Below are 22,504 nucleotides of genomic sequence, written 5' to 3'. Positions count from 1 at the left end.
TTTATTTGAAAACAAACGAATTTAATGTGTCTCCGGCTTATACTACTGTTACCGAATTTGTTGATTTGTAATTATGTACTATAATTAATTTAATTCTAATATTAGCATAAGCAGATGCTGTAGACTTACTAGGGCATGATGTAAATACAGTTAAGAAAAATATTTTTAAAAGTAGCTAAAGAGATATGTTTGGAAGTTAGCAAAGATAAATTTAAATACATGCTTACAGGCTGAAACCAAGTGTTAGGTAATAATCAAAATGTAATTATTGATAACAACTCGTTTCAATCAGTTTACAAATTCAAGTACTTAGGAATAATACTAACATGAAAATAATATTAAAGGTGAAATAATAAGCAGACTTAATTCAGGAAATGTGTGTTATTTTTCTCTTCATAAATTTTTATCTTCTCGTGTAAAGAAACTAAAAGTTACAATATACAAAGCAGTAATTTTGCCTGTAGTATTATATGGATGCGAAACTTGGTCCCTTACGTTGAATGAGGAACATGAATTAAGAGTATTTGGAAATACAATCCTTAGAACAATATTTCGACCTAAAAAGGATGAGGAGAGATGTGAGTGGAGAGGGTTACATAATTTAGAACTACATAATTTGTATTCATATCCAGATATTATTAGAATGATTAAATCAAGAAGACTTAGGTGAGAGGGCCATGTGGCACGAATGGGAGAGGAAAGAAGAGTTTACAGGATTCTTGTTGGGAAACCTGATGGTACCAGTAGGAAGATCAAGACGAAGACGTTGAGATGAACCTAAAGGAAATCTGTAAGACTGTAAGAGATTGGATTGATTTTGCCCAAGATAGGTACAGATGTAGAGCTTGTGTTGCTGCAGCCATAAACCTTCTGGTTCAAGAACACTAGAGAGTGATTTAGTTATTAATTTATGTTATCAGGAGCAACAGATAAAGAAGTTCCATAAAAACTATTCATGTTCTGGATGTGGACAAGCAATTGTAAACTTACCTGGCGTGAATTTGTAAGGCCTCGTCAAATCACGATATACAATGAAGAGGAAGATTGTGAAGAAGATTAGCAACATCGGCCACATTCTTCTCAAGTCCTATATCCGAGTTCCTGCAAAATTAAGGAAAAGGACATTTGATTTAACTGTGACTGAAAACATGTAACTGTAGGAGAGAAGTTGATAAAATTATTTTTGACAAAGAGGTGAAAGTTACTTCACATATAATTGTTGGTCTACGGCCAGTACAGTATTTTTTTATGTAAATATTCACCGGTGTCCGGAAGGGGAGTGGGGGGGAGGTTGTAGTTACGGTTCCCCCTGGAACCTGATGATGTAATAATAACAATAATATGTTAACGTGTAATAATAATAATAATTACACTGGTCAACATTTTGAAAACAAAATCGGATGTTTTCAAGTTTGGAAGTATTTTGAATGCTGATCACGGAAATTACATCCATTTTTTTCCATCACGTCAGAATTTTTCACAATCAAAATTATCATATTCGGCATTACATTTTATTTATTAATTAATGCAACAAATGAAATTTATACAATGGAAATTTCAGTTTTTTTCCAAACCAGTAGATGATTGTGAAATCATTTTGAATGATGATCACGAAAATGACATCCATTTCTTCCCACAATGTAAGGTCATGATGTCCCTTGGCCATGATTTTCCCCCAGGTCACCAAGTTCAATCAACCTTATAACACTGAGTTTTGGACATTTTGTGAAGAACATTTTTATGAGGAATTTCGAAAATAAAATTACGTAACAAAAGTTCGTACAATTTTTATGTCAAAGTGTGACGTGAAGATGGAAAGCGGATTAAATGTTTACAATTCTGTATTCCTTTATAGTTCAAAATTGGAGAATTTATAATGTAGAAAATCTATATTTTACCACCATCTACACCATGTCGACCAGTGATATTAATTAACATAATTAACCTTAATATTATTAATAGGCACATTAATTATAAACTTTGTTATATTATTGTTATTATTATTATTACATGTAAGGCACTTGGTTTGGGCCCGTCCCGAAATATAGTGGTACATTGATTGATTGAATTGCTGTTTTAAGTCCACTTTATGCACAGTAAGGCTAATCGGGACTGGACCTACAGTTTAAAGTAGGATCCGAACCACTATGTGCCTCCACCGGGAATCGAACCCGAGATCCCTTGATTACAAGGCAACGACGCTACCTCTGCGCCATTGGGGACAACGTTGAGATGGACCTAAAGGAAATTGGTAGGGGTGGAAAAGAGTATATAGATCTTGCTCAAGATAGGGACAGATGGAAGGCCTGTGTTGCTGCAGCCATGAACCTTCGGGTTTAAGAAGGCTAGAGAGTTAGTTAGTAGGGGCGTAGAACTAAAGGTTGCGGGGGGCGTGAGTGCGCAGAGCGTGTTAGTTACGCTTCTGACAACAACACATAATTAAACATACATTAGCGCCACCAAACAACAGCATTCCCCTGGTTTATTTGAAGTTGTTATATCTTGCATGATCTTGACGGGGAAAGCCATCTCCACACGTTTCTCTTTCAATTTCCAGTTTCTGGGGAAAGCCTTGTGACGTCAGACTTTTGTTTTCATCTTGTCACTCAGTTTACACATACTATGCTATTTTTGATTCTACCGTAAAATTTCTGACAACAGCAGTGTGCTCAGGCCAGTGACGAAGCCTAAGAAAAACTGAGTTGGGTGGTAGCAAGCAAGATGTATCGAACCGGTCCGTCGAGCCCCCCTCTGAAAACTGGAAGAATTCGCTTCAAGTTACCAAAAGCCGTTAGTATTTGAACAGAATAACCAAAGTAAAAACTGCGATAGATCTACAAAATGAGGGTAAAATTCTGGAAAGATTATATTTTCATACTCTACCATTTAAACCAAAAAAATAACGCTTCCATGAATTTCAAAATTCCAAAAGTTGGCGTTTTATGAAAAATGGCCCCTTCCCCTAACTTTTAAAGCGTGTTCTTGAACGAGCTGCGTAAAAGTTAATAACAAAATATAATAACTCTGAATGACGTTTGAAATGTATGAAAATAATGAGAAACAAGTTCTGCTGGATATTTAATAATAGAAGGACTCTGGTGTAAGACATGGTAAGTGACATTTTGGTCATTTTTGAGTTACAAAGTAAAATGTTCCATCCTTCAATTTTCGAGTGAAGTTGCCATGTCATACAATTTGCATTGGACTCAGTGAAGCCTGATGAAATTGTTAAACACAACACGGAAACAATTTATCTACACTATAGCTTCTAATGACCTTTCTTCTTTATGGACTCAGAATCAGGGTTGGCATGTTTAAAACAAAAGTGTTTAAAACACTTTGTTTTAAACGTTTAAAACACACGGCTTTGTTTTTTTACAAATGTTTAAAACGTTTAAAACAATGTGTTTTAAACATGTTTTTTTTTACAAGTGTTTAAAACACATTTTGGTGGTAGATATTTTATAGTCTCACTTATCGCACAAGACTTGAGCAACCTTATGTTCTCACGTCACGGGAGAAAGCTTTTTAATTTTAGGCCAAATGTCTATGTTGTTAGGTTAGACAGGCTAGCTATGTATGCACAAGGTAACAAAATTGTTGTACGACAAGAAAGACCCGTGCTTTACTGTAGAAATCGAAACCTCTCAGTTCCTTGTTTCGTATCGTCCTGTAAGTTTGAGACTGGTGGAAGCTTGAAATGGAAACTAATATCTAAATACACAATGCGTGATTTTGATCATGACGTGATTTTTTTTTCTTTTGCGATACGATTCATTGGTGTGTATAACTGAATGAAGCGCAGATGGTTATTTTTGGTAACATAATTTTGTACATTGAAAAAATTCATCTGGAGAATCTATTATGACATTGCAGGTTATTTTCTGCTATATAAACTGTTCAGGCAGCAGGAAATATTTCACCGTGATTTTTTCAGGACAAGGAAAGGAATTCTATAATATTTACTTTCTTGAAAGTTAGATGAATATAAATCCTAACCTACTTCAGTGGCGGAAAAAGGGGGGCTATTACCCACAACTTTTGTACCTGAAGTCACGGGCGCCGACTTGTCAAAATTATTGGGGGGGCTCTGATCACTGAAATAAATTAATGAATGACTCACTCTCTCCCTTTTTTAAGTTTTGGCCTCAGTGTTCGGAATCTCATAAAAGCTAGGGGTGTGCGGGGCCCCGAAAAGTCAGGACCGGGATCGGGAAAAAAAATTCCCGTTCCGATCCGGACTTCGGGAAATGATTTCCCGAATTTTCGGGATCCCGTGCAGTCGGGAAATACCGAATGCTCATTTGAAAATGTCGTTATTTCTCGACGTTTTCTGCATTGTCAATTTCTGGAACTTACCGTAAATTGTTAGTTTTTAATCCAGAAATCACTTAAAGTGAAAATGACGTGTATAATTCGAGATTTTCAGAGCTTCGGGAAATTTTGAACATTTCCCGACTCAGTAGGGAAATTGAAAATTTTTCCCGTCCCGCACACCCCTAATAAAAGCCCATGAATTCCTCAAAAATATCATTTTTTTATTCATAGTTCGAATGCAGAATATTAATTGTCCACGGATGGATATGTCACAAGTTCCGTCAACCATAATAGCAAAATATTCCCGACTTTTATTATTTTATTAACAGATCTCCGTTTTATATCAATGATCTCGTTCTGAATATCATGCGAGAGCCATTTGTAGCCCGAACGTCCCATCATGGTCCCATCCACTACCCTAGTTCATGCACATCGTCTTTTGAAACTCCTTTTTAGTAAAAATTTTAACAATACTCATAATTACATACTTAGTATATACTAGTAATAAATCATGCGTTTTGCTGTCTCTGGTCATAGACTCACCAAAGTTGATGGTTTAGCGGTTTCAGTCCCCCAAAGTTGATGGTCTAGACAATTTTAAATGTGTATTAAAAGTTAAGTTCATGTGGCACAATTCAGAGTAAACTTTACAAGAGAAGCAAAATAATACATTAGATCCTCTTAAGAAAAATTATTTGGGGGGCTCTGCCCCCACATTGTTAATATTGGGGGGCAAGAGCTTCCCCCCCAAGCCCCATGGAGTCGGCGCCTATGCCTGCAGTAGAGGTGTGCGAGATCCCGAAAAGTCCGGATCCCGACTTTCGGAAATGACTTCCCGACTTTTTGGGAAAGTCCGGATCCCGAATTTCGGAAATGACTTCCCGACTTTTTGGGAAAGTCCGGATCCCGACTTTCGGAAATGACTTCCCGACTTTTTGGGATCCCAAGCAGTCTGGAAATTCCGAATGGCCATTTTAAAACGTCGTCAATTCTAGACGTTCTCTGCATTGTGGTTTTGTACCAGAAGTGCAAAAACAAGCACTTAAGATGGAAATTACGGGTAGAATTCGAGATTTCAAGAGCTTTGGGAAATTTCGAACACATCCCGTCCCGAAAATTTTCCGACTTTTTCGGGAAATTGAGAATTTTCCCCGTCCCGAATGTCGGGTTTTAAACAATTTATCGTCCCGACCCAAAAAATTCTGTACCGCACACCCCTACGCTGCAGTATGGTAAACCTTATCTCCAAAGGTAAATATACTGTCCTTGTCGCCATTGTACTCATAAAAATGAGTATTTTTTCTCTTTAACGACTTTAACTATAATTTACTGGGAAAAGGTTGAATTTGTTTTGTTTAACACATGTTTAAAACATTTTTTTAAACTCATGTTTAAAACTATGTTTAAAACAAAAAAAACATGTTTTAAACAAAAAAAACAGTTTGTTTTGTTCTTTTTAAAAAAAACACAAATTTTGCCAACCCTGCTCAGAATTGACAAAAATGTCACCATGTTTTGCACCCACGTCTTTCAATAATAATCATAGTTTGGAATAAATTGCTTTATCTTTTGAGTTTATAATGTTTATTGTTAATTGATTGATTTGCTTTATTTCACTTCGCTTTTCTGTCACTTTTGGCTAATCGCGAAGATGAGTAATGATATGATGAAATTGATGAAGGGACACGCAAAGTACGCCAATGACCAGCCTGGGACTCCTGGCGTCGTAGGGCACTATGCTAACCACTCTGCCACGGAGGTGGCAACAGTTAGAGGAAAAGGTCTAAAAATGGGCCCTTTTTTTGTTGTTTTAATTTTCGGAGGGAAAAAATTAATATATCAAGCAGCTGCCTAAATGCATATCTATGAAATATATAAAAAGGTAAAAAGGTAAAGTGTTCCCCTGTGCTTAGCACCACGCCATGAAGGCGTATAGGGGATGTGGGAGTAACGCCCCACACTTTCTTGATCCGGTCGTGAGTGGGGGTGATGTGATCAGCACCACGCCCCTGACCGCCTTTACCCCCCAGGGTTTCCCCCAGGTACCCATGTTATTCGACGCTGGGTGGGCGCCGGAGCCGCTTCCAACGTTAGAAAAGTTTCCGGATTTGAACCGGCCGGGGATCGAACCCGGGACCTTTAGCATGGTAGTCAGACGCGTTACCGACTTTTTTTTTTCTTCACACTTCATTCACTCATATCATTTCATTCATATTTCAATTTCAAGACTTTTCAGGACAGACAATCACAAACATCCATGGCCGAGCCGGGAATCGAACCCGGGACCCCTGGCGTCGTAGCGCGATGTGCTAACCACTCCGCCACAGGGGCCGCCCATCTGAGCCACCGCGGCCACTGAAATATATACTTAAATGTAATAGCATGCTAAAGTATAGAAGGTCTCCATTTTTTTTAAAAAAAAAGCAATTTTCAAAAAAATGGTAAAATGATGTATTTCAAAATTGTGGTCTAAATATGGGCTACTAGTGGCAATATTACAAAAAGCAATTAATATTTTAAAAAGCAGTCATTTATTGCTGAAACATTACAAAATTCATATTTATGAATAATCTGTTGTTTTGAAAATCACGCGGAACGGGAAAAATCGAAATTAAGAAAAACATCCAAATATTTGTTGAAAATGTGATCTCAACATTAGACCTCATGACATAGCCCATATTTAGACCATCACGCTATTTTTCTTCTTCAATTTATTTTCGCTCTCTGTGGTACATATGTCACAAACAAATCATGGCATTATAAAAGCCCACATTTGTTTTATGTACCGCTAATATCATAACCTATACAAAGCAGATGAGAATTCAGAAAACGCTGAGTTAAAACATACCTGCAAAAAGTTTTCGGAGGTCGCAATTCTATAACAGCGTCCAAGGCCGAAACTAACCACCACTTCCCTTGCGAATTGGCGATGCGACCTTTGTGCTTGACAGATAACCAGTTCCAATAGCCTCTGCCAGGCTGCAGCACCCGGGAGCGCTGATAATTCCAAAACCCATATTTAAACATTCGCCCATATTTAGACCTTCTCCTCTATTGGTGTGTAATGATAACCATAAGCATTTCAGTTTCCATTTAGTGAAAATTTCCAATTCGAGCCCTTGTCTTATCCCTTCCCATGTATGGACAACAAGACACAGAATGCCGGCAAGATGAATGAAATTGAAGTCATACGTGCAAACACATCACAGTTTCATGTTTCTAAGATCCAAACCAAGAAAATTAAATTGGCAAACGAGTGATAGGATATCCGATCTTCGATCCTGCGTTCACCCAGACCAGAAAAAAAAGTGATGCCAGGTACTAAGCAATGCATACTTACTTACTGAACGTAAGACACCTATAAAGATGTAACTGTTCCGTAATTCGAATTGCTACTGACGTTTGAACGCACAGGGGACCCTGCATTATCCTCTCGGCTAACTGAATCTTTCCCCGCCCGAGGCGCTGACTTTCACTTATTTCTCGTCGGAATTACTCAGGGCGACCTATCAGTTCAACGAACATATGTCACAGACTTAGGTGTAAATTTAATAACAAAATGAAATCTAAAACTTGCAGATTTTACACAGTTTTATGTTGCAACGGTAGTCAGAGTAAATATTACACTAATTCGTCCGATCTTAGAATTGTATTTCAATTTGGACTTTGGTACAAATGCAAATGGTGAAGTTGTTGTTTCCTAAAAGCAATACTAAATAACAGAATAATGATTGTGTCGCTTTACGTAAACATATTGGTCTCAATATCTTTAAAGATTGGAGAGCCTTTATTTAACTATATAATATTCTTGCGGAAATTAGTAACAAAAGATAGGTTGTGTTGCGAACTGTGTTGAGCAAATAAATGTTCGTGTAACATTTTTTACAAAAAAGAACAGAACATATTTCTGTTCATTGAGGGTTGAATGTTCAAAGAAGCTGTCCAATTGTAACAATGCAAGAACCTTTTAATAATTTATGATTATTATATGATTTGGACATATATTTGATACATACAATATTCTTAGGCACATTTTCTTCGTCAAATTTTCTCTTTTATTTAATCAGACTGCAAACTGTGTTTGATAATATGTTGGAACTCTAGTATTTTTATTATTTGATTTATCTTGGAATCTTTTTGTAAAGGTTACATATTATTTGTTAACTTAAGCAAGATTTCGGCTCTGTGATGAACAAATAAATGAACGTGAGAGTGATTTTCATCCTTTAATGTATAAAAATTATGTTTTTTGAAAAAGTGTGGAACTTTTTGCTAAACTAAATTTTGATTGTAATTTTCAGAGTTTGGATAATAAGTTTTGTTGTCAGAATTCACCACAAGAGGCTATTAAGTACTATTACAAATTAGATATTCACCCACGAAACCGTTAGAGTTGGCGTGTGAAAACTTTTCCTTGTTGACTCCGTGTATTTCTACCGTTAAGTCTATCGCTATGGAGAAAGTGTTGTGATGAAGCGAAAGGATACGCCTTTAACCTTATTCACAAAATTCGACCCGAAGATTGAGGAACCACAGAAAAGGACAGACGATTGCAGATAAGGTAGGTACGTGAAAATCTTATTTATTGTCTATCCCATATTTTTAAATTATGTGCATAATAAACTATAATAATGTCCACATTCTTACATACATTTGCATTGTGTAATTTTCACCCAAGGCTGTCAACTGCAATTGATTTAGACATAACAATTGGAAATTGTTAACATTTTTAAAAAATCAGCTTGCACTCAGTGTAAGTATAGTGTGGAAAGATAATATTTCCAATGGGACATTTGAACTACTGGAAATTTTCGAATATTGACCTTTAATCGAAATATGGGAGTGAACGAACTTGTGGTCCCTTTTGCACATTGTAGTAATGCAGTTTTACTTTTAACCAATGCGTTGGAATTTTATGTCTTGAAACATGATGGGTTACGTTTTGGAAATATTATATTTGTGGGTACATGTGCAGTTGGGAAATGACCTCAAAGTTAAGATATGTGTTTGTTTGTGCAGTGAAGTGCATTTCTCTGTGTGATGGGGCAAAAGGCAACTTAGAGCATGTGTTATTGGATCTGTAATGGAAAGATGTATGTACTGAGTAGGGGAGGTATGTGTAAATAAACTGTTCATACAACAGAAAACTGCGCGAGACGTTATTCTTGCGAACACAATGCAAAATTGACAACCTTCGTTTCGTAATTTATAATGAAATTATCACAAGAGTTGACAGACAACTGACAGTTGTGAAGTGAGAGCATGTACCTTCCTTATTGTCAAGTAATGTAATGAATTTATGTAATTTTGATTCTTGGCTAAGAAATAGTGATATTAATAAATGTAATGGAAGTTCTTAGATCGAAATATCTGGAACCGTGAGATTAACATATGACGCCTACTCAATACCCAATTTACATCTTCGATGTCTAACACTGAGTGATCAACAGCTGAATCAACCTTCAAATCCGACATCGAGACGAGAAGTGGGGCAAGGTTGCAATTTCACCAAGACAGGACGCGACATGCGACTGTGGCAGTTTGGTAGCAACAACTTCCCCCCCCCCAACCCTTTATCAAGGTCGTTGTGGGATAAATAATAACAATAATTATTATCATAGTCATAGGGTGGCGCGCGGGAGTGGGAGATTTTGATAATGTCGTAATGCACGGTAATAATATCTATATTATTACATAATTCATTGCATAAAAAGGTACATGTATGCCATTTCCAAAAAAACAAAACGTAACTCACGTTTTGAAAATAACGTCCTCTAAATGGCGTATCATGTCCGGAAACGGCGATATGAACTGGCCTTCAAGATCGCCAGATCTGACAGTGTGTGATTTCTTTTTATGGGGATATTTAAAGGATCGTGTATTTATTACTCGTCCTCATACGCTGGCGTCCCTCCCTGAGGTAACATTCCTGCATTCGGGAATGGACGTTTCTCATAACTTTCTGCAGCACGAATGCCGTTACGTGTACTCCGTAATACGGATGCACGGAAGAGGATGGTAAATCGAACGTTCCTCCCTGAGGTAACATTCCTTCATTCGGGAATGGATGTTTCTCATAACTTTCTGCAGTACGTCCGCAGTGATAGACCAAATCTCTTTACATATCGCAGCCTTCAGTTCCTCCAGTGTATGAGGACGAGTAGTAAACACACTATCCTTTAAATATCCCCATAAAAAGAAATCACACACTGTCAGATCTGGCGATCTTGCAGGCCAGTTCATATCGCCGTTCCCGAACATGATACGCCATTTAGAGGACGTTATTTTCAAAACGTGAGTTATGTTTTTTTTTTTTTTTTTTTTTTTCTGGAAATGGCATACATGTACCTTTTTATGCCCTGAATTATGTAACAATATAGATATTATTATCGTGCATTACGACATTATCAAAATCTCCCACTCCCGCGCGCCACCCTGTAATAACAATTGTATTCCAAACTTATTTATTATAATTATTATTATATTATCCCATCGTCGCCTTGCAATCAAGGGATCCCGGGTTCGATACACGGTGGAGACACATTGCACAGTGGTTCGGATCAGTCCCGATTAGCCTTATCATAAAATAGACTTAAAACACCATACCAATCCATTATAATTATTATTATATCCTTGGAGAGACTTTTATATTCGATCCACCTAATGTGTAAATATACAGCACAACTGTTTTTCCATTTTTTTAAAAAAAATTATGCAATTAATGTATCGAAATGCATAGTTATTCTATTTTATTATTAACTTTTACGTACCTCATTCAAGAAAAAGCTTTAAAAGTTTATTGGAAATTTCATTCATAACATTAAATTTGTTTAACCTCTCACATATTTTTCTTTTTTTTAATTTCGGAAACTGTGAAATCATTTATTTCTAGGATTAAATGGTAAAAATATGAAAATATAATCTATATTTTACACTCACTTTTTTCTATCTAACGCAGTTTTTACTTCGGTTAATCTGTTAGAATACTAACTGACTGAACTTCATTTTTGTTATTTAAAATAAAAAATTACAAGCTTTCTGCTTTTTTTGTAACTTGAAATGAAAGATGGCAATTCCACGACGCTTCGAAGTGATAGAGTTTTACATTGCAATCATTGTGAATCAAAGATACTGTATATAAACACTATGATGAATTAAGGAACAATTGAATGTTCGGAATTGCTGCTACAACCATTTTCGTCGTCTTCTTCTTCTAAGAGAACCAAACTCAACTAGCCTAACCTAACCACCACAGATTATTTACCACTCCAAAAAGCTACCAGCCAATGGGAATGCTTGAAAAGGTTGTAGCAGCAATCCGTACCCAATTGAATACCCAAGCGTAAAACACAGACTAGCAACTTGATTAGCCGCCAATGACGTATAATTTGTGACCTTGCAGAAACAACAGTAATCTGTATGGACGAAGCATAGTTGAGTTTGGAACGTTTTAATTACAAACCTGTGCTGAGGAATATGTTACGGCCAGAGGCGTCTCGTGAACGCATGCGGTACATGCGTCAATTGTGGGAAAAAGGACAGCTTGCTCTGCGACGACATTCATGAGCGTTTCTACATTCTAATGTCTTCATATAGGGGAAGTATTTATTTTACACGAGAGCGCTGAACTAAGTTTATATTACATTTCTTGGATCTGAAGTGGCGCATGCGTCAATTGTGGGAAAAGAATTATTACTTTCTTTCACTTCACATCCAAGAAATGTAATAAAAGTTTAGTTCAGCGCTCTCCTGTAAAATAAATACTTCTCCTATATGAAGAAATTAGAATGTAGAAATGCTCATGAATGTCGTCGCATTGAGATAAACTAAGAAATTGCAGAAACTGCTTCGTTTCCAAGGTTGAAACCGTAACTCACCTGAGTAGCCTGAGACGATGGATGGTAATGAAGTGTGAGCAACTCCTCAGACATTCGAAATCAAGTCCTGTGATTATGCATTGCCATAGGAATAATATCCCGGCCTTGGCAATGGAATTCTTCACCAAACCAGTTTAGCACAAGTTACGTAAAGCAGAACGAAAGGACAAAGAATTGAAACCAATTTATGAACGATTTGGTGAAAGCTTGTATTGTGGGACAATTATGACAAAAATTATTGCAATTAATTCAATACGATTTGTGGGATGTGATAATGCGCCTAATCAGATTACATAATCTCATTTTTTCTTTTTATAGAATAGACATTTTACATTCTCCAACACACAGATGGCATTGTTGTTTCTGTAGTGACGTAAGGGAAAATTCACATTAGATTAATTATTACAATTTTAATTCGCCAAAGATAGTTAAAGAAAAATGTGAAACAAGAACGAAAAATACCTTCGACACTTTTTTTTTATTGGAGGTCAAAATATAGGGGGATTTTTTAATGGGCATAAGTGTTACTATGCAAAAAGAAAAGAGAAATGTTTTAGTGTCTTGTTGGAAAGATTAATATGGACCACATTTGCCCCAAGGCAAATTTTTCAGAGCTTGTTTTGTGAAGGTGTTATTTCCAAACCAGGGGCCATCTATTCGAACTGTGATTAAATGTCATCGTGGCTGCTGTAAACATAGAGATGTGATAGTGTTGATAGGAAAGAGCAATGGCCAATTGTAATATTTGATATATTCTGTAGGTTCTTTGTTTTTGTGTACTCCCTCTGTCCCATAATTATTGTCCGGTATACCTTTGGTTGTTGTCTCATAATATGTGCCAGATATTCAAACTGTGACGTTGGTGTATACAGAAGAAGAACATGAAACACGGGAATGAGTCATACAACTTTACTACTCAAGGATCAGTACAAAGTGTGCTTTCCATCTGCCTCTTCGTCTGTCATTTCTGTACTACCATTTTGGCATACCGGACTATAATTATGGGACAGAGGGAGTACTTTTTTTAAAAAAATCCTAGAAGTATAATAGATAGGGCTGAGCCTACGCCGATATATCGATGGCAGTGGTACATAGTGGTTCGGATCCCACTTTAAACTGTAGGTCCAGTTCCAATTAGCCTTACTGTGCACAAAGTGGACTTAAAACATCAATTCAATCAATGAATCAATCAATCGATATCGGAAAGTATCGGTTGGAATTCATCTACCAGTACCATCAGATATTTTTCGGCATTTTGGTATTTCATGGGGTCCGCAAAACTGCCGCCCGACACTTTCGAGAAATCTAATTACTCAGAATATTATGCAAAATTCAAACTTCGTTTCAATTTTGCATCCATTTTGCACAAAAGCTATATATTGTGATTACATAATATCTATTTTGATATACTGATATAATTCTTGCATATTCTATAGCAAATTTCTTGGTAATTTGATGCAAATATTATTGGAGAAGATTATTTACACACCAATTTTTATCAATATTTTCAACAAATTTTAGTTATTGCAATTTTCAAGTATCGTATCGGTGGGAATCGATAAGAGTGTCGTCATCGGTATAATTTCAAAGTGGTCCTAATAATGGATAAAAGTAAAGAAACGTAGTTTTTGTCAGTCATATACAGTAGAACCTGATAACTCGAACCTCAACATCTCGAATTCCTTGATAAGTCGATTTTTTTGTAATCCCCTCGAATTGTCCATAACACTCAATACTAATTTTACCTCAACAACTCGAATAAAACCTTGATAAGACGAATTTTTGTACAGTTTATGGGATGCCATTCGAGCTCAATTACTCGAAGGTAGACTATGGAAAACCTCTATGAGTCGAAGTTAAATTCTAATCACCTTTATAACTCGAAGTTTTAGTCGCACGGACCTCAATAAGTCGAAGTGTAGGGTGCGTGTCAGGTGATCAACAATCGTGTCGAGACTTGACTGCCGTGTATGTAACCATCATTGTTAATGTGCTAAGTGTGCGTTGTAGAAGTGTTTATACAAATGTAAGGTACATGAAAATTACAGGTTATGATGTTGATGAAACTTTAGACCTCTATAAGTCGGAAGTCGGAGATTATGGTCCTCAATAACTCGAACCTTGTTAAGTCGAAATCCTTGATACCTCGATTTTTTTCTTCTTCCCCTCAAGTTCCAGTTATCAAGGTTCCACTGTATCGGCAATTCTGGGTTGTGCCATCTGGTAAGCGTTGAGGAAGAATAACAGAGAAAGACCAAAGAGCAAATTTTCGACAATGACACTCCCCTGCAAATGTATAGTACTTTTTTAACTTATTTGTAATTACAAGTGTAGGTTTTCGTCATTGTAAGTGTTATTATGATGCAAACTGTTATAAGAGCGAAAATATTAAAAATTATAGTCATAAACAAAGAGTTTTTAAAGGTGCAGGAATTTTAAATAAATTCAATTCGGTTCAGGAGAGAAAATCAGCAAGCGTAAATGGGTTCTAGACCGTAAAGAACCTTTTTATGTCTAAAGTATGTCAATTCGGTCCAGGAACCTTTCTTCCGGATGAATTTAAATACGGCCCAGGAACATTTTTTCAATAAAACAAAACGCAACTATACCTGCCGCAAAATTAGTTTGGTATTGAGAGTTGAAGGAACACGCGTCACGGTGTTGCCATATCATGCGGTACGGTACGGTACGCAGGGCAGCCGTCTGACGCTGTGTCGAGGAAAACGTGTTATGAAAAGGAACAATGATGAAATGTGTTATTGTTTTTCGAGGAAAACGAAATAACAATGATGACAACAATGATGAATGTGTTATTGTTTTCTCTCTTCATTTCCATCTCCCTTACAACATGAACGAATTAACGAAACGAGCATTGTTTACAGGTTACCTTTTCAATCCATTCTGTATATACACTTTCAATAATCATTTCTTTCCGAAGTCCCCGTTAAAGTCTGCCCGTCTTTCAATTATACCGCAACTGAGTTGGTGGGGCGTCTGACTTTCACGTGTGAGACCCGCGGTGGTTTGTGGAACTTTTTCAAATATCCCGAGCGGCTCCGGGGTCGACTCAGCCCAAGTGAGTACCTGGGGCAAACCTGCGGTAAAGGCGGTTGGTGAACCACATCACCTCCATAATATGGCCTAGGTCGAGGTCGAGAATGTGTGGAGCTTTACCTCCACATCCCCATATGCCTACATACTTTACTTTATTTTGAGTCCATTATTATTTTTTTTTTTTTTTTGTATGAGAATCCCAGATATTTTATGACTGTCCTTAAAGATGTTTCCCCACCTTGAAAAAATGCCGAATCTTTCAACGAAACTCGCAGTTTCCCAACAGTGGGATAATCTTTCCTCCTATAATAAGAGTTGCTGAAAGGTATCTAAATTTGTCACGCGTTTATTGATATTCCTCTTCTTTCCTGGGGTTTCCAATTTTGAAGCCTCGCATTTATTTATTTATTTATTTATTTCTACCACATTATATTTTTCTTTCCCTATGGTAACAATAGTGTTCTTAGACAGGCCGAAAGCAGCAGCAGTCCTGTCCAGAACTTTATTTACAGAAATGATTGGACCCCCATTGTTTTTCTCTTGCTCAAATTATTTGCGCTCAGAACAAACCATCTCCCGCGTTTGTCCTTTGAGAAGAATTCCTTTTTCTTTTAGTGCATGGCCTCTTTGGTACATTGTCATCTCGAGTATTGCCTCCTGTGCTTGACATTCTTCACACAAGCTCACGACACACTCAAACAGAACACAGAAAATTATGTACAAAAAATAACAACTAAAACAACACGCTATATACAACAAAGAATGCTCTAAATTCAATAAACACAAAACAACGGACCGGTTAAAATATCACAGCAACGCAACAAACAAACAACACGTCCTCTCCCAACAACATGAAATCTGATCGCAGGAAGAATCGCCCGACAAGCGGCAACACCGAGATAAACGTTTTCTGTTGCTAGGTAACCAGGGCTTGGGTGAAGCACTGGGAAGATTTTGATTGGCTCGCATGCCAGCAACCCACCCTCCCGCAGTGCCGTAGACCCGATTTCAACACGTGCTTCCCAAGCGTCAATACCAAACTAATTTTGCGGCAGGTATAGGACCGAATTTAAATTGTGGGAGAAAAAAGGTTCGGTAAAACTTCGGTATGGTCCCAACGGATTTCTTCATTTTTACACAAGAAACTACTTACGGAAATGAGTTTCTGTAGCATTTAGAAGTTCGTGGAGGTATTTTCTTTCATCGTGGAATCTGTTTCACCGGGAAATCATGTATTTTTCAACAGAAATATCTCTCCGATGCACAATTGCTGTTGCTTTCGTTTGCTTGCAGTACGTAAACCCAATGTTGCGAACATTTGATGACGTAACTCCCTGTCAGTGTTTCCAACCACGTCATTTTTTTTTGCAAGAAGATGACAATTTTAACTATGTTTGCCTAACCTAACCGAACCTAACCTAACCTTGCCGTGCATGGTTTGTGTGGCTATCCGTACATGGTTCGTGGGAATTTTTCGGTTTGTGGGGCTATCCGTGCATGGTTCGTGGGGCTATTTATGAATTGGGGCTATCCGTGCATGGTTCGTGTGACTATTCATGATTTGGGGCTATCCGTGAATGCTTCGTGGGGATTTTTCGGTTCACAAGGTTGGAAACACTGCATACCCCACTGATTATCTACCACGCTAGTCAAGCTGTCTCGCCATATTGTGTCTTACGGAAGCGCAAAAAAGGAAGAACAATAATTATTTCTTTATGTCACAAATTGAAATTATTTTCGTGAAAAAAGCAAAAGAACACCTTGAAGAATCTTTCGGAATGCAGAATAGGTAAGTACGAATGTTAAAAATGACGAAAAACACGAGTGAGAGGTGTTGGGACCATACCGAAGTTTTACCAAAGGTTCCTGTCCTGCAGCGGGACCGAATAGAACCAACCCATTAGAATATATGGATTCCTGAACCTTTAACAACCCTGGCTAGAATTTTTTTAAAAAATCACCGATTAATCAAGATGTGTGAGAGCACTGTTCGTGAATAATAAAAATAGAGATTTGTTTGATGTATCCAAAAAACTCTGAAGCTGAGTGATTTAAATACCGCTTGAGGTTCAACAGTCGAGAGATTTAAATCCTGGGCAGAGGGGGTAATATAAGACACTGCCCGTTAAAATTAGGGCTACCTGCAAACCCTACTCACGATCAGGCTTGTGCAATTACGCGTAAAAAAGGTTTTCTCCGTGACACGTAAATTACACATAAAAAACGCGTAAAATACGTAGAAAACGTAAAGTACGTAAAAAACTAGAACCAATCATAAAAATTAAAATAAAACATTTTTTGCGATGGTTATTGTTATGTATGACAGCTGGCAGTGGTAGAAAACAAAACAAAAAAGAAAGGCTTTGAAAAAAAATCTTTCTGAATTTGTATGGGCTTTTATATTGGAATCAGGGGCGCCGACTTGTCAAACTTTGGGGGGGGGGGGCTCTGTTCACTGAAATAAATTAATGAATGACTCACTTTCTCCCTTTTTTAAGTTTTGGTCTCGGTGTTCGGAATCTCATAAAAGCCCATGAATTCCTCAAAAATATCAAAATTTTTATTCACAGTTCGAATGCAGAATATTAATTGTCACGGATGGATATGTGACAAGTTTCGTAAACCATAATAGCAAAATATTCCAGACTTTTAATATCTGCTACCACGGAGCGCAAAACAGATCTCCCTAATATCAATGATCTCGTTCTGAATGTCATGTGAGAGCCATTTGTTGCCCGAACATCACATCCACTTTCCTAGTTCATGCACATCGTCTTTTGAAACTCTTTTTAGTAAAAAATTTAACAATACTCATAATTTCAGTAAAAATTCATGTGTCTCTCGTCATAGGCCCCCCCCCCCCAAAGTTGATGGTTTAGCGGTCTCAGCCCCCCAAAGTTGATTGTCTAGATTCTAGAACATTTCAAATGTGTATTTAAAGTTAAGTTCATGTGGCACAATTCAGAGTAAACTTTACACGAGAAGCAAAATAATACATTAGATCTTCTTAAGTAAAATTATTTGGGAGCTCTACCACCACATCGTTAACATTGGGGGGGCTCAAGCCCCCCCAAGGCCTATGGAGTCGGCGCCTATGATTGGAATTTTACAAACTGCCATATTCACATTCACATTATAATTAGCCTATGCAAGTGTATAATACGCATGAAGAAGGAATTTGAAGCTGTTGCTAAATCTTTGAAATCCAATCCAAGTAAATTGTCGTTAATCGTTATGTTATGTTCTAAATACAAGTACTAGTGCTAGACGTATATATCAACAGGTTTGTCAATGTTCAAAATGTGTGAAAGAACAATTCTATTATTAAAAAGCTGTTAGTGAGGGTGAGGGCGTGAGGTGGCTGTATAAACAATCTTCAGAAATATGTTACCAATTTATTATTTTAAATCTGCGTAAAACACTGGTTTTCTACACTGAGAAAATTACGCGTAATTTACGTAAAAAACGTAACGAGTAAAGTACTCTGCCAATCCTGATGACTAGAGCCCGGAAGTTCAGGCATTTATTTTCGTTAAAATAGGCAGGCAAAAAGGCATTTATAATGTGGAAAATAGGCACTAAAATGAAAAAAAGGCAAAATAACCCGAAAAAAGGCACATTTGGAAGTCGCTTACTTTTATCTATAATTTCTGGCAAAATGTTAAAATCTAAATTGGGAAAAGTATTTCAATTTTCTCCGTCTTGATTGTACATAACTACAAGGTGTTTTTTAAGTTCTAAACATTCATTGATAGTCGTCTGTCAGAGAGAATGCTTTTCATAATAGAAAATGATCTTTCTACTTCGACAGAAGTTATTGGAGCATACATAAAACAAGCTAATGTAGCTGGACTCATTTTGGTAACAGCATTTTCACCTTTAAGAATATCACAAATTGTTTTCAATTGTTTCAAGTCATCATTTGCACTCACTACCCGTTTGCACTTTCCCGCAACAACTGACCCCTTTTCTCCTGGCACTTCCATCATCTGCTGCATAGATTCCTCGAAGATTTTCATGGATGCTATAATTGTAATTGTCTCTGGCAATGCACCATAATGTGCAAAAATAAATTTGAATAGCACAGGAGTTTTTTCACTTGACGAATTGAAGCCGCTTCATTTTCTGGAAGAGCATCGATCACCTCACTGATTTCTTGAAGGTTGTTAGCATAATATATAGCTGCTGACATCCAGGTTCACCATTTCGTCAAGACTGGTTGCGGAGGTAAACTAAGCTCATGATTGATTGATATGTTGTTTTAAGTCCACTTTATGCACAGTAAGGCTAATCGGGACCGGACCTACAGTTTAAAGTGGGATCCGAACCACTTGTGCCTCCACCGGGTATCGAACTCGGGACCCCTTGATTACAAGGCGACGACGCTACCACTGCGCCATCGGGGAGGCCCGTAAACTAAGCTCAATCGCAACTTCCTGAAATTTTCGGGTTCGAGAGGGAGATTTCAGAAATATCTTCAACCTGTCCACTTCAGCAGTCAATCATGCACAAGAAATGTTAACCGAAAGTCAATATCCTAACTCAGCATGAAATACTTTTTTCTCACACTTATCTCCTTCAGCAATGTTGAAACATGCGTGAGTTCAATATTACTTAAATAAGGCGAAAATTATTCACATAATAAACGGAAGAAAAATAAATGCCAACAACGTTTTTTGGGAGAAAAATAATTTATATACACATTTTTTTTAAAAAAATTGTCAAATTTCATTGAAAAAGGCAAAAAAGGTATTATAATTAAAAATAGGCAGTGGGGTCCCAAATAGGCAAAATGAAAAGGCTTCCAAAACATTCGAAACAACATAAGAAACGAAGAAACGTATATCGGGAAAAAAATTATCGATATATGCAGTAGATAAAAAGAAGCATTTTGCCAAACTTCCGGGCTCTACTGATCACGATACGTATAAACATTTAGCAAGACTCACCGCGCAAAAAGAAGCAGATTTCAAGAAAGTAAGGACAAACTTCTTTCAGTTCAAGTTACTTCTACTTACGTAAGTTGAAAATGTTGATGGTATCTGGTCGGCTTCCACAGGTGTGCCTGTCTGCACTCCGTGATAGCTTTCGAACGAGTAAGCACATGGTCATAGGTCGACAAGTTCTAACTTTTGCAACATCAAGGCCAAGTTTGGGTCGCAATGAAATTTCGCAAGAAGGCTGCTTGCTACGTGTACCTGATCTGGACAGACAAACCTTGGCCATTTGGTGCTTCCAGTTTTCCAGACTCGAGGGCACGATTCTAGCTTGCACGAAGTGTTGCCAGGTCTACTTATTTTACTACGAAACCTCTGATTTTGAGTTCAGTGGCGGATTCGGGGAATGTCGAATTTTATTCTGCTAGTTCAACTTAACTGGGAACATGATCTGACTTCCGAGGTCTAAAGTTCAAATCATCAACCCTGAGACCTTCTGTAAACAAAACCACGTGCATGCAGAAAGCATTGCAAACTCATAGAAGTAAAATAATCCACACGAAAATGCAGTGTTGTTGCAGGATTCATTACGTAAGGTAAAACAACGGCCAATTTGTAGTATGGGCTACGCTGCCGCAAATGACGTCTCACTTTAAACCCATTGCTCTTTCTTTTGTATTTATTGCTTCACCTTCACGGTTAACTCTTTGAACCAGTAATCATTTCCCATAAATTTGTCTTCTTTCTTGCATGCGAATTGAATATATTTTACTTGCATTTTTTTAGACAAAATGATATAACATGGTAATGTATATTTCTAAGGTCTGATATAGATAGAAGTGTATTTGAAATTTGTTTGAGCTTAGAGATTTGTGTACATAATGATATTTTATAACATTGGTTATTTTCTAAAAATAATCATGTGAACAGCAAGGAAGTAGTGCCACTTTCAACATGGAGAGTTCTATGCGTGCGGGAAGGTCTCGTGTTCAGTGATACATCGAATCGGTGAGACGGTTTGTTTACAGAAGGTCTCAGGGTTGGTGATTTACACTATAGTGGTTATTGTATCGAATATTCCAACTATAATGAATTGTTAATTTCGACTCTCAGTGGCGTGCCCAAGATTTTCGAAAAGGATGGGGGTAAGGAAATTTTTGTAGTAGCCAGTCTTCATTTTGCTATTTTTTTTTGCCTTTGGCGTTCTCTTTTTTAGGAATGCTGGGCCAAAGAGGAAGTTATGACCTCCACCAACCCTCCCTTGGGGACGCCACTGTCTACACTAACATTAATTCTCCATTCTCTTCATTTCTTTCACTCTCTCTCTCTTTCTCTAACCATATTTCTTCCTTATATCAAGGCCCGTAGCCAGGCAGCGGCCAAGGGGGCTGAGCTCCCCTGGAACTGCCTCCAGCCCCCTTGACATTAGGCAAAACCATTTTCTGTAATTTGTTTGCAGTGAAGAGTGAAAATGTAGACAGAATATATTACTTTTCTCAGAACTTTGGTGAAGGATAACGATAAATTCACAGAACATGAACAGCAGGTATTACATTCGTTCATCTTATTTGTAAGAAGAAGTAAAAGTAGCGGCAAGTATTTAGAAGATTCTCTTCTCTAGATTCTAGAAGGTTCTTTCACAGAGCAGCTTCTTTATCTGTATTTTCGCTGCCCCTGTAGCGACTTCCCAGTTAGAAATCTGTGACTTTGATGACATCATGCAAATTCCCTCCACATCTGTGTCAAAGGTCAACAGCTACCATGTCTTGGAAACGAAGGGAAGTTTCATTGCTTCCGTCGAGAGTGGAATGTACTGTAGGCACTATGATTGAATATTGTGCATTTTTTCTTGTGCGATATAAATATCTGTATCATCAAAAGTAGTATGAAGTGTGTAGTAAGGGATGATTTTGTAAGCAGTCAGCACTAAAAAAAACGATGTTTTAAAAGATATAGAAGTAATGTAGTATTTGTATGATATTTCTAAATTTCATATAACTTAATGCCCCCCTCCACATAATTTATCTTAATTTAATACTGTTAAACTTTTGAAAATGTTTTGATTACCCGTGACCCCCCCTGGAGATCAATTCTAGCTACGGACCTGCTTATATATCTATCTTCTTCCAACCACCTTTCTGTGTGTGATAAACACATTACAACACTATGGCTGTCAAAAGCAGTACTTACTCATTAATCATTATTATACGCATGTCTAGGCAGTTGGAAGGGCGATTGCCCCCTTCACCCCTTCCATGGATACGCGCATGAATAATTCATGGATGGATAAAGGTAAGCAGCAGCAGGCAACACCTCAAC

General features: G+C 37.3%; 1 long non-coding RNA gene across 1 annotated transcript in view; it reads right to left on the bottom strand.

Moving 5' to 3' along the window:
- The window catches only part of LOC145981243 (uncharacterized), a 36,805-nt gene extending 16,348 nt beyond the window's left edge, over positions 1 to 20,457 (bottom strand). Inside the window, exons 1-2 of the long non-coding RNA XR_014440942.1 lie at positions 20,267 to 20,457; positions 991 to 1,101 (exon numbers count right to left, since the gene is read on the bottom strand). This is a non-coding gene — a long non-coding RNA (uncharacterized LOC145981243). The remainder of the gene's footprint in view (positions 1 to 990; positions 1,102 to 20,266) is intronic.
- Positions 20,458 to 22,504: the final 2,047 nt, after the last annotated feature.

This window comes from Lepisma saccharinum, chromosome 29 (genome assembly GCF_977018435.1).
Source record: "Lepisma saccharinum chromosome 29, izLepSacc3.1, whole genome shotgun sequence".
In the NCBI taxonomy this organism is placed as follows: Eukaryota; Metazoa; Arthropoda; class Insecta; order Zygentoma; family Lepismatidae; genus Lepisma; species Lepisma saccharinum.
Note: the sequence above shows the minus strand (reverse complement) of the source record. Positions and strands in the feature narration are given on the sequence as shown.